General features: G+C 49.0%; 1 protein-coding gene across 1 annotated transcript in view; it reads right to left on the reverse strand.

Moving 5' to 3' along the window:
• Positions 1 to 11,345, reverse strand: part of LOC104379223 (gamma-aminobutyric acid type A receptor subunit alpha3) — a 117,961-nt gene extending 106,616 nt beyond the window's left edge. The window contains exons 1-2 of the mRNA XM_086619836.1: positions 11,214 to 11,345; positions 10,650 to 10,799 (exon numbers count right to left, since the gene is read on the reverse strand). The gene's annotated coding sequence lies outside the window, so the exon portion shown is untranslated. The remainder of the gene's footprint in view (positions 1 to 10,649; positions 10,800 to 11,213) is intronic.

The following is an 11,345-nucleotide window of genomic DNA, read 5'->3' on the forward strand; positions in this document are numbered from 1 at the left end:
TTTCCCAATGGACTTCCTTTAGATGGAAACATTTCCTCTCAATGGATTTGGTAAGCACGGGAAACATCAGTTTGGAATCTGAACGGAAATAATTTGAAGCATCTTGGTGAAGAAAAACAGGCATGCACTGAGAAATCTTACACCCCTATATCCATGATTCGGTTCACAGTATGTATGAGATTTGGTCTAAATTTATGTGGATAGCTTTCCAAGAACTCTTGTGCTAGCTTCAACTCCCTTTCTCCTACCTTCTGCAGCAGCTGGCACCAGCATAAAGCAAATGTAACATGCTACTAAAGTGTTAGGTCTTTGCACTCACTTTAGGCTGGTGCTAGCTGCAGCAGGAGGTGTTGGCTGGTGGAAAATCAGATGTTTCTGCTATTGCTTCAATTATAGATAGTTCTTCCTGAGAGAAGACTTTTCTGCCTGGGAAAAAAGCAGTGGAGTGAGAAGGACGGCAGCCCAGCATGAGGATGGCTGAGAAAGGACTCATAGCTCCTCTCTGCCCTGCACAGGGAACACACTGTAACCTTCCTCTCTGTCAAGTTTCCTGGGTATCACTCTTAAAAAAAAGTCCTTCTCCATATGAAGCGCAGGCTCTGGCAAGAAGAGACGTGGTTAGCAACACCGCTGACAGGCAAACTCAGTGTGACCAGCGCACGTCCTGGCCTCACAGCTGCCTCACCCTGCGAGAACCAGCCCACGGAACGCTGCCTCCCTCTACACTCTCAGCTGCTGTGCCCAACCTTAATTTCTAAAGAGAAAGCAATAGGTTAATTTTCTCAGGAAACACTTAAGGTACAAAATGGAAACGTTCTGCGGAGACAGTCTGTTTTTTTTCCTCAGTACTCATAATAGAAGATTGTAATAGACTTTGTTCTGACAAGTGTTGCAGTCCTTATCAGTTTAAATTCAGTATTGCCTCATATTAGAAATGACAAGAAAGGTACAGCTAAACCAAAACTTTATCCCGAACATCTCAGAAGTAGCATTTTTGCTCATTGTTCCAAATTGGGATAAATCAGCTCCTGGATTTGGGATTTCCTGGCAGGTCAAAGTCCTGTTACAACACTGTTTTCAGTCAGGCTGGCTGGAAAAGCATCAAGATGGAAAGAACTGAGCTAAAAGGTTTGTCTTAATTATTAAGACTCTCGAGCTGAGCATGGGAAAAACACAGCCTATCGCAGCCCTACTACTCCCTCACTGCATGAGCATGAACAAGATACCTTGTTTTATGTGTCCCAGAGGCAACACGGATGAATGCCTCCTCCTGAGGACAGCGCAGGATGGTGTGGTTATTCTAAAAAAGTGAAAGGGAAAGCCAGAGGGTGGCCAAGGGGACAGATGACGCCCTTTTTGCAATGTGTTCTGTACAGGGCATTAGAGGACTGATGTGGAGGGCTGAGCTGTCAGGCTCCTGTCCAATTCCGTGCTGAAAACCAGCTGAAATGCAAGCAGAGGGAGGTGGGGAAAACTCATGCATGGGACAAAACAGCACTCCAAAAAATTTCTTCGGGATGTCTGGGGCAGAGGTCTGCAGCCAGGACTCATGGTGCCGTGCTCCAGGTAAGGGAGACTGCAGACATCCCTTCACGGGGATCCACAGCAGGGAATGAGGGACCTGCAGACAGACTGGGATTTCCCGGAAAGAAAGGACTGAGTGTCACTTCGGTTGGAATGATGGCCTTTCCCAGGGATCTTCCCTGAGGACTGGCTGGACCACCTCCCTGCCATCCCTCCCTGAGCCATAGCTCAGCTCCAGGCAGGGAGTCCCCTCCAGTCTGCCTGTTGATGTGGGGAAAGGGATCCCTAAAAGTTGTTGTGGATGCAAATGGGAGGACAGAGGTGCAGGAAAACTTGTGGCTTTGAGAGGGATTTACCAGACCTAAAGCATTTTGCATGGATGGAAACCAATTGCTTTCCTTGTCTGTTTACCCTGTCCTTCCCTCCCTCCTTTCCTTCCTTCCTTCCTTCCTTCCCTCCTTTCCTTCCTTCCTTCCTTCCTTCCTTCCTTCCTTCCTTCCTTCCTTCCTTCCTTCCTTCCTTCCTTCCTTCCTTCCTTCCTTCCTTCCTTCCTTCCTTCCTTCCTTCCTTCCTTCCTTCCTTCCTTCCTTCCTTCCTTCCTTCCTTCCTTCCTCCTTTCCTCCCTTCCTTTTTTATTTAAAAGCAGTTAAAAGTAAAGGAAATGAAGATAAGACTCATACCCTCTGGCCAAGCCTAACCTCTCAGACCAATTGCGTTCCCTTTGGGTGTCCTGGTTTTAGCTGGGACAGAGTTAGCTCTTCTTTTTAGCCACTTCAGAGGCTCACTCTGAGAAGAACGCTGACAGTGCACTGATGTTTGTAGTTGGCACTGAGGCCTCAAGGACTTTTCAGCTGCCGTGTTCTTGCCAGCGTGCGGGAGCACAACAGGATAGAGGGGAGCATAGCCGGGACAAGGGGACCACAATTCCCCTTGTGATTTGTGGTGGAACTTAAGATTGAGGCCAAACTGGTCAATTAGTATTCCATATCATGCAGCGTCATGCCCAGTATAAAAGTGAGGGTCAGCCAGAAAGAAGGGCTTTTTGCCCTTCCGGGACTCTCACTTTCGGACTCTCAGAGTGCTTTCTCTCTCTCTCTATTTCGGGCCTCCCGTTCATCCAGGATTGTGGTATCGGGATTTATCCGTTTCGGGATTGCAGCTTTGGGAAGAGGCGGGCTTCGGTCAAGGGGTGGTGAGCAATTACACCGTACATCACTCGTTTGTATATATTTATCCTTGTACATATCCGTACATATATATATTGGTAGCGGTAGTAGTAAATTGTTCTTATCTCAACCCACGAGTCTCTTTTCTTTTTCTTCTTTGATTCTCTCCCTCATCCCTGGAGTGGGGGAGGGTGAGTGAGCGACTCTGTAGGGTTTGGTTGCCGGAGCGGCCTAACCCATGACATTGGGACAGCTGAACTGGGAGTGGCATCCTTCCGGGGATTTGTCCAAACGATGGTGTTACTCTGTGTGAAGACTTGTGTGGATGGTCCTTGCTCAGAAAAAAAAGTCCCTTACTCCAAATTAGTGAAGTCACCTTTAAAACTTGTCTGAAGTCTCTGGGACAGCAGGATGTGAGTCCCTCAAAGGTGAAGAAACACCTCACACACAGATGCTCAGAGGAAAACTGCATTTTCCTGCAGTTCTTTGGGTCAAAACTAGGACACATCTGAAGAGAGATTGCAGCTGTCCCTGGGAGGTGACGCCAAGAGTCCTTGCAGCTCAGCGAGTGCCCAGATGTCTTCCCTGGGTTCCCCTCTCTCTCTCCCTCTCCGACTTTTCTCTTTCCCACTACTTTCAGTTAGACTTTCATCTCGCTCTTGGTTCTTCTCATGTTTTTGTGTCTGTGCCTTTGCTCCAAGACATATCCCTCCTTGCTGGAGCATGCTCCCCTCCCTCTGCTACATGCACACACACACAGGCACTGTGGCTGGAGATGCTCCTCTCCAGCACAGCCCTGGAGAAGACTTGCCCTATGCTCCATCACTCCCGGCCTGTTGCCAGGCAACATAGCATCACACAGATTTCAGTCTCAAGCTACAAAATAAACTGTATTTACAGGGGATTTTTCCTCCTCTTCCTCCAAAGAGGGGCTTCACAGCCATGGGGACTAGCGGATCTGACAGGGTGAGGGGTCTCCAGCAGTCACTGTTGGCTGCTGGCTTGGCTGGGGTGCTTCTCTGCCTGGAGCAGGAAAGCCAGGACAGAGTGGGGTGGGGAAGGCAGAGAGGACACACCTGTAACTCCTGCTGGGACCAACCATGATTTCTTTGTCCCCGCTGTGTGGCTTGCTCATGCTTGACATCTGCATCCCACACCGCGGTCACAGGGGATGGGCAGAAGACTTCTGCCAGCCTGCAAGACCTGTGCAGTGTTTTCTGTGTCACTGCTTCAGATCAAGGCAGTTTCTTTCCAGTTGTTTTCTCTTCCAAGTCTGAGCCATGGTTAACTCCTCCCTTCACCTTCTCATCTGCCAGTTTTGCACCTGGGAAGTCCCACACTGGGTTTGGTTTGAAGGCGGTGGCTCCCTCCGTGCACAGCCCCACAGGCAGCTGGAAGCAGTAGGAAACACTGGCATGATCCTTGTCTCCCACAGGGATTTAACAGGTGCTCCCCTTCAGCCTGCTTAGGACTGGTGGTCTGCAGGCTTTAATTTGGGGCTTTGCACACTTACACAGGAGTTTTGTTTTCACATCTGCAGAGTGAAAGCTAAAATGACTTCAGAAGTTGAGGCATGACCCGAGCTTACTCGTTGTCAGCGGGCTGATGGACTGTCAGACCTATTTCAGGAGCAAGACACATCTCTCACTGTCTTCCATCCTATAATGTACAAATTGCATTTCATGACAGCCATATAACACTCCTGAGAGCAAATTTCGGCACAATTATCATCCTTTTCAGGTCATAAAAGTCACTCAGTTCTCAGCCACCTGTTTTAGAGCTGTCAGCCAAAGCTGCTTGCAATCACTGCAGTGGTTAAACACCATGGGAAAGCACACATGAATATTGTCTCACATAAAACGTTGAATTAAAAAGGAGCACACATCGTGTTCCCAGTAAGAACGTATTGAAAACGCCCCGTCCCAGGCAGGAGGAGCACGGCTTTCTCAAAGTACCACGTACCGTCAGAAAGCATGTTTCGTGTGTCTCCTCCTGCATTTCTACACTAAAAACTGGACTCAAGTGTACTATCTCTGTCACAGAACAAGACTGCTAGTTGGCTTAGGTGCCCAGGCAAAACTGAGACCAAATTTGGGAAGTCAGAGACCTCCCACCTGGGAATGGAGCATTTGCACTACCGGTGGGGACCTCTTGATCCAGCACATAGTTAAGGGGGTCTTGGCCTGCTCCAGGGAAGCAACTGAGCAGAGTGGCTTCCCAGCATGGTGTGACACTGGAAAGCTGCGGTGCAGGGCTTTCTGCTGTCACAGAGTCCATGGCCCTGCTTGCGGGGCTGTATGTGCTAAACGCTCTGCAGGCACTGGGGTGCTTTCCCTCAAGAGGGGCAACTGTGGTGTACATGTCTTTGGAGGAACAGTCATTGGGATTGGTGCCACCTGACACCAAGGGAGTTTTTCCACCCAGTTTTTCACTCCCTACATAAGTAATCAGCCATACTCAGTTTCTGTAGCTCAGAATAAAATCAGAGCTTTCCCTGGGACACAGATATGACACATGCCTCTCCCTCCTTACAGAAATATTTTGTACATCTGATTACCAGAAGTGTCAACCTTCCATTCTGAACCAGACCTACGTATTAAAAACCCCTCTGAGCTGAACTATCTCAGCAACTGAAAGATCCAAAGAACTAACCTTTGCCTTTTCGACTGCACAAGTCCATCGTGATTGGAGTTGAGATGCTCATGCAATGTGGCATTGCTCTGGCTGTGCTTTCCTGGGTTCTTGATCCCTCACAGAGCTGCCCCTGGACAGATAACCTCCCGGCTCTCAATTTAAACCCTCGACTTGGGAAAAACTTCTCTTTCTTACTGTCTTTTTTTTTTTTTTCCTATTAATCTCAAACGTCATCTTACAAAGGTCCAGGATTTTTAAATCTTCTACAAAGAGAATATTCTTATAGTTAAAAAGGAGGCAGGAGTTTTAAAGGACGAAAATTGTGCATTGTAGGCAGGTGACTAAGCTAGTATCTGCCTCAATTTCCCACTTCAAAAATGAAACCAGGAATTTACAATGAACGGAGGAATAGGGTTGTACCTTCTGCATTCAGTCTTGGAAACTTTGAATGCCATTTTATGTTCTGTCCTTCAGCTCTGCTCAGAGTAGAAAACCCAGACGAGCACCTTGATGTGTGTGTCCTTCACTGGTGTCACAGCCTGGGGACTTCATGCGTTTGCCTCTCTCTCTGCAGCTCACACATCTTCAGGATGCTGCCTTCAGCAATATGCTTCTATATGTTCCTCCCATGACATCATCACTTGACATTGCCCTCTACCCATGACATCACTGGCCATCTTTCTCTGCCATTGTCCAGAGCTTGACTCTGCCTATGTGACCCCTACGCATGCCAAGAGAACTCTGTTCGCAAGCAAACCCCAAGCTGGTGGGCCAGCCAGTCCCTTCTGAGCAGGGAAGTCATGGGAAAGAGCTCCAGCTGTCTCCAACCACTGGGGCATTACCTGTGAAGGACACCACCGTGAGCTTTGTCATGGGATAAAATACAGATGAGGACTCACTCTCTCCTACTTGCCTGGGACGCAGGAGACGTGGGCTTGACCTCCTTGAGATTAACAGGGTAATCAAGCTTAGGTGCCCTGTGGTGTGCAGGAATGATCTTTTTTATTACATTTTTTATTACACTGACTGTGGCCCTTCAGTGCAGGTGGTGGATGCTGCAGGGCTTTGGGAGGAAATAGCTCCAGGTGGCACCTGCTCTGGGAACACTTTGTCCTGGTGGCCAGCAGGGACTAACATTGGGTTACTCAGCTCCTCCTGCTTCCTGAGTGATGGTGTGGAGCACTGGCCCTCCTCGGAGCAAGAGAGATGTGGGTATAGAAGGACAAAGAGGAGCTGAAACCATCCACATCTCCATGTGGTGGTCAAAAGTGGAGTTTTTTACCTAGATCCTTGCAAACAGTTTCGCTGCTGCTTCTAGCACTTTTTGTTGGATCTCCGTGACTCAGACCAGGAGCTTTGACTCAGAGCGGGGCTCCTGTGAGGGCATAATTGGGAAGGAGCATCCCTAGGAGCAAGAGGTACTACACCTTCTGAAACGAGGATGCCTCATGGGAGACATGGGCCCAACAGACACACTCTGCATCAGAGCGGATCTCTATGATTAACAACAACGAGCAAGGAGGCATTTCTTGGCACTTCTTAACTGTCTGCAGGGTCTGAAGGACCTTCTCCTTGCCTTGAGCTCTTCACACCAGCACTTATAATACGATCAGAAATGCCAATCCCAAAGGGCATCACTGCCACTCCTAACCACCATCCTGGAAATGCGAAGAGAAAATAAACTTGGGGCCTTTTGTGTGCTAAGTTCAAACCCGAGCAGGCCTTTGCCACAGACCAGGAGCTTGTGTTTACAGCCCGAGATGGGATGTGCAAGAGGGATGACATGTCACTGCAGTAAGCAGGGCCAGGCAGGCTGACACTGCTGAGGAACTGGCCTCCATATCCGCAGCAGTCAGTAGCCAGGGGACATACATGCACTCACAAGATGACTAAGGCTCTACATCCCTCAACACACATGCAGCAATGGATTCATACCTCCTGAGGTATCACGGCTCCACTACAGCTGAGTCAGTTCTAAGGCTGTCTTGAGGACCCAACTCATCTGCCTCTCCCATCACCAGCCTTCAGGGATGGCTGGTGCAGGTTGTCCCTGTGCCACAGGCTCAGCACAGTGTCATCATCACCCTGCAGGTTGTCTGTGCTTGGCAGAAGAAGGCTGTGGCAGGGGGAGACTGGCATGCATAGAGCTGTTCTTTCGTTGTAGACGTGGGAGCTAAACCTTCTCAACCATAGCTATTACAACACTTCTGCACTCTCATAATCAAAGGACCTTCACTTGGCCTTATCATTTTTCAAGTGAAGGAAAGCCCAAACTAGACGGTGTCTGCAGCCTCATAAGCCAAAAGACAGGCTGGAATGGGAGCTGGTGCATGAATCCACCTTCAGAGACAATCCTTTCTCCCTTCCCTCTGCCATTTCCATCCTCTAGTTAAAGAGATTTGAGCACAGAGGAGATACATAACTGCATGCAAAGCTCTGCTCACCAGTTCACCCATTCACAGTTCCTAAAAATGGTCAACATTTCCATTTACTCTGGAGAAGTCTGCGCTATCTTGCAAAGTGATGAAGGAATCTGCGCTATCTTTAACTCAGCAAAGGTGGGGAACCTTGTCTATATACCATGTCTTTGGGATATTTCCTCAGAAATATATAACATCCAGCGTACGGTGTGTCCAAGCAGAGAAGCTCCTGGGCTAATACATTGGGATGATTTGTGAGTTAGAGGACATAGAGTTGCCGAAACAACAGTTTCAGCTCTCCAAGCAGTTGCTGATGGCTGTCAGCCCCACCAGTACATAGAATCATGGAATCATAGAATGGTTAGGGTTGGAAGGGACCTCAAAGATCATCTAGTTCCAATCCCCCTCCCATGGGCAGGGACACCCTCCACTACACCAGGCTGTCCAAAGCCTCATCCAACCTGGCCTTGAACATTGAACCATTGAACAGGGGAACGACGACTTGTGGTCTTCTCTTGCTAACGTCCAAGGGTAATTAGGTGGCCCTGTAATTGCTAATCAAGCATTCATCCTGCAGGATAGCTTGAAGGAAAATCTTTCTAGCTGGAACCTAGAGCTGGAATTGCAAAGGATCTCTGTCTTGGTGAGTTAAGTCCTGGACGCAGTTGCAGCAGGAGACAGAGGCTGGGCAATACACCAGATGGGAAAGCTTCACTTGCCTCTGCCCTTCTCTATTTCCGCCCCACGAGGTACATTTCATTTGTTTTCAGGGTGTTTTCCACCTTCCACACAGGAATGACGTCTCTGAGGCTGAATATTTTCTCCCTTCGTGTAGGGCTTTTATTAAGCTTCCGGTTTAGTGCTTGGTTTTTTGTTGTTGTGGTTTTTTTTTTTTTTCTTTCTCTTCTCTTGTCCTTTTTCCGCTTTAGATGAGCAACCATCTTCTGCTGGGAGTTGTTGGCTTGACAGAAGAGCCATCCATCCTGCCAGTGGCAAGAGAGCACTGGGAAGATTTTCGATGTTGATGGCAAGCCCTTTGGAAGAGCAGCACTTGTGTGATAATCATGATGGCAAGGGAAAGAGCTCCTCATTCCCTCCTGCTGCAAGAGGGACACATGACACATCCTCAGGGCCAGAGGTGACACAGCTAAGTGATACTGGTGGACCTGTATTTTGGGTTCTCCCTAGTGCTGGTTGTAATTATGATATTTTCTAACATTGGATACTTTCTACTGAAATATCTACCCAGAATCCATTTGCTGAGTGCATCTGCTGGCTTGCAGAGGAGATCTAAAGCATGCCTTGGTGCTGGGAAAGCTCAGCCTCCCTCTCTTTCCCTGTTTTTGCTAAAAGGTAGAGACAATCTGATTCACTGCCTCACTGCTTTACTCGTGTAAACCCCTTAGGACAACACTGATGTTTCTCTCCCATGCCATGAACCCAAAGATGGAGGTAGTACACAGATGAAGACCCAGCAAGTGCTCTACTGTTAGACACCATGGAGAAAAAAAAAGAAAAAAGAGGAAAAAGAAAAAAAAGAAAAGAAAAAAATGAAATTGCACTGTCTTTGGTGGCTGTAGACTATAAGCAATGATCCGTAGAGGCTTTTGGCACAACACTGTCACACTGACTGTGGCTTGGAGTCAGCGGTGGCCACAAGATAAGAAGGGACATCAGGGTGTGGAGCTTGCAGCAGAGTAGCAAGTAAGAGAGGAGTGAAAAATGAATGATTTAATAGTGGAGAGCAGCAAATGGCCATGAACACAATCCTCCATGGCCTCTTCAGGGTGGTTACAGCCACAGCATTTCATCTCCAGTAGCCTCTCACAGCTCTTTTTAGACTCAGAATATGAACTTCAGAGAAACCCATTGCTGGACTCTCACTGCAGAGCAGACAGCCCCCAGCAATGAAGGGAGACCCAGCATTTGGGATTCTGGGAGGGGCTGAAGGATGCCCATCTTCTGGAGGGCAAGAAGAGAGATGGGCATCCTTCAGCCCCTCCCAGATGCTCAGCAGAGATGGATGACTAATTCCAAAGCAGTCCTTTATTCATGAACATGGCTTCAGGTAGATTATTCAAGAGCACACAACAACTTCTTTGAATGCATTTGCTGCTAAGCCATCAGCTTTCCAAAGTTTCCTGTTGTGGCTGAGTGGTCAGATAATTCATGTGACACGGTTTCTGCTCCCGACTGGGTGAACTTGCAAGCACAAATGTCACCATTTGTGAGCATAATTTTTCCTCTTCATGTATGCCTCTGACATTTGCTTTCCACTTACCTTTTTGCCAGTAACATGCGATCACAGCTGGTGGGAGGGAGCAGTGCTAAGGGGCTGAAAAAGGGAGAAGTGGAAGGGCCCAGGAGGGGCTAAACGGGGCCTCTGGTGCCCAGAGCCTTGGCAGAGGCAAATGCATCTCCCCGAAAGCTGCTGGGTACCATGGAGGAGCTCAATTCAGAATTAGTGCTTCAGAAACACGCTGCTGCCGGGAGACCTGTGCGCTGGCAGCTGCAAATGAAGTAAATACCATACCGGTACAGCACCTGGCACCCAAGAGGGACTGAGCAGCTAGTCCCGGGGAGAAGGAGGTGCAGAGTACGTGATCTGTGGTCTGCCTCTGATGAGGAAACCACGAAGAGCCATGCTGAGCATGAGGGAAGGGAGCATTATGAACCCCAGAGCCAAGGATTTCGCCAGCTGGGGCTGGGGCAGGTGTCCCTGCAGGGAAGGGCAGGACGAGGGTGCTGGTCGGTGGCCTCTGCGCACTGCCCTGTGCCTCTCCAGAGGCATTTTGGGCCTCATCCTGCCCGACTGCAGTGACACATCTGCTCTGCCCTCTTGGCCCAGACTCTGGAGACCATCCGCATACGGGTGTCGGCCAGCGCCAGGCGAGGGGAGACTCACCTGCTGGGAGAGTCTGTTCTGAGCTGCCAGACAGTTTACAGGGGAGATGGCATCTGGGACCGTCCCGGTGTGAGAGCTCAGACATTTCCTCCTTGAGCCACAGCTTCTGCTCCGCATCCAAAGTGCTGCTGGATCTTTTCTTTTTCCTAGGAAAAAATCCTCCATGGAAATATATTATTGCCCACCTGATGCAGAGGTATATTTATTATATTACTTTCTTCAAATTATATTGCTTTCTTCAAAGATCAGGAGCTGATGCACAGGAGATTGTGACTGTGAAGATTTCAATGGCTGTTACCATTTCAGCAGGCAAAGCCACGGCACCAGGAGCTGATCCTCAGCAGCATTTCTGGAGTTCAGACTCTTTTGTTCCCCATCAACTGTATTGTACCCATAACACAGCACCCTCCAGGGAAAGCTGAGCATCCCTGCTGAGGTGAGCTTCACTGGCCGGGGGAGGTCTCCAGCCCCACCAGAGGCTTCAGACCTTTGCCAGCGCCCCAGGAGGAGGCCACCAGGCCACCCTGTCCTGTGGCATGGAGAGAGCCTCAGTAAATCCCCTTCTTTTTTATCTCTGTGGCTGAAGGAAGAAGCTCAGCATTCGCTGATCACACTATTTCGGGCAACCACAGCGCTCATCAGCGCTTGCAGCCGAGCCACTCTTGTGTATACCCCCGCTTGCCAAAATGCCATCAC

The sequence above is a fragment of the Tauraco erythrolophus genome, chromosome 13, assembly GCF_009769465.1.
Source record: "Tauraco erythrolophus isolate bTauEry1 chromosome 13, bTauEry1.pri, whole genome shotgun sequence".
In the NCBI taxonomy this organism is placed as follows: domain Eukaryota; kingdom Metazoa; phylum Chordata; class Aves; order Musophagiformes; family Musophagidae; genus Tauraco; species Tauraco erythrolophus.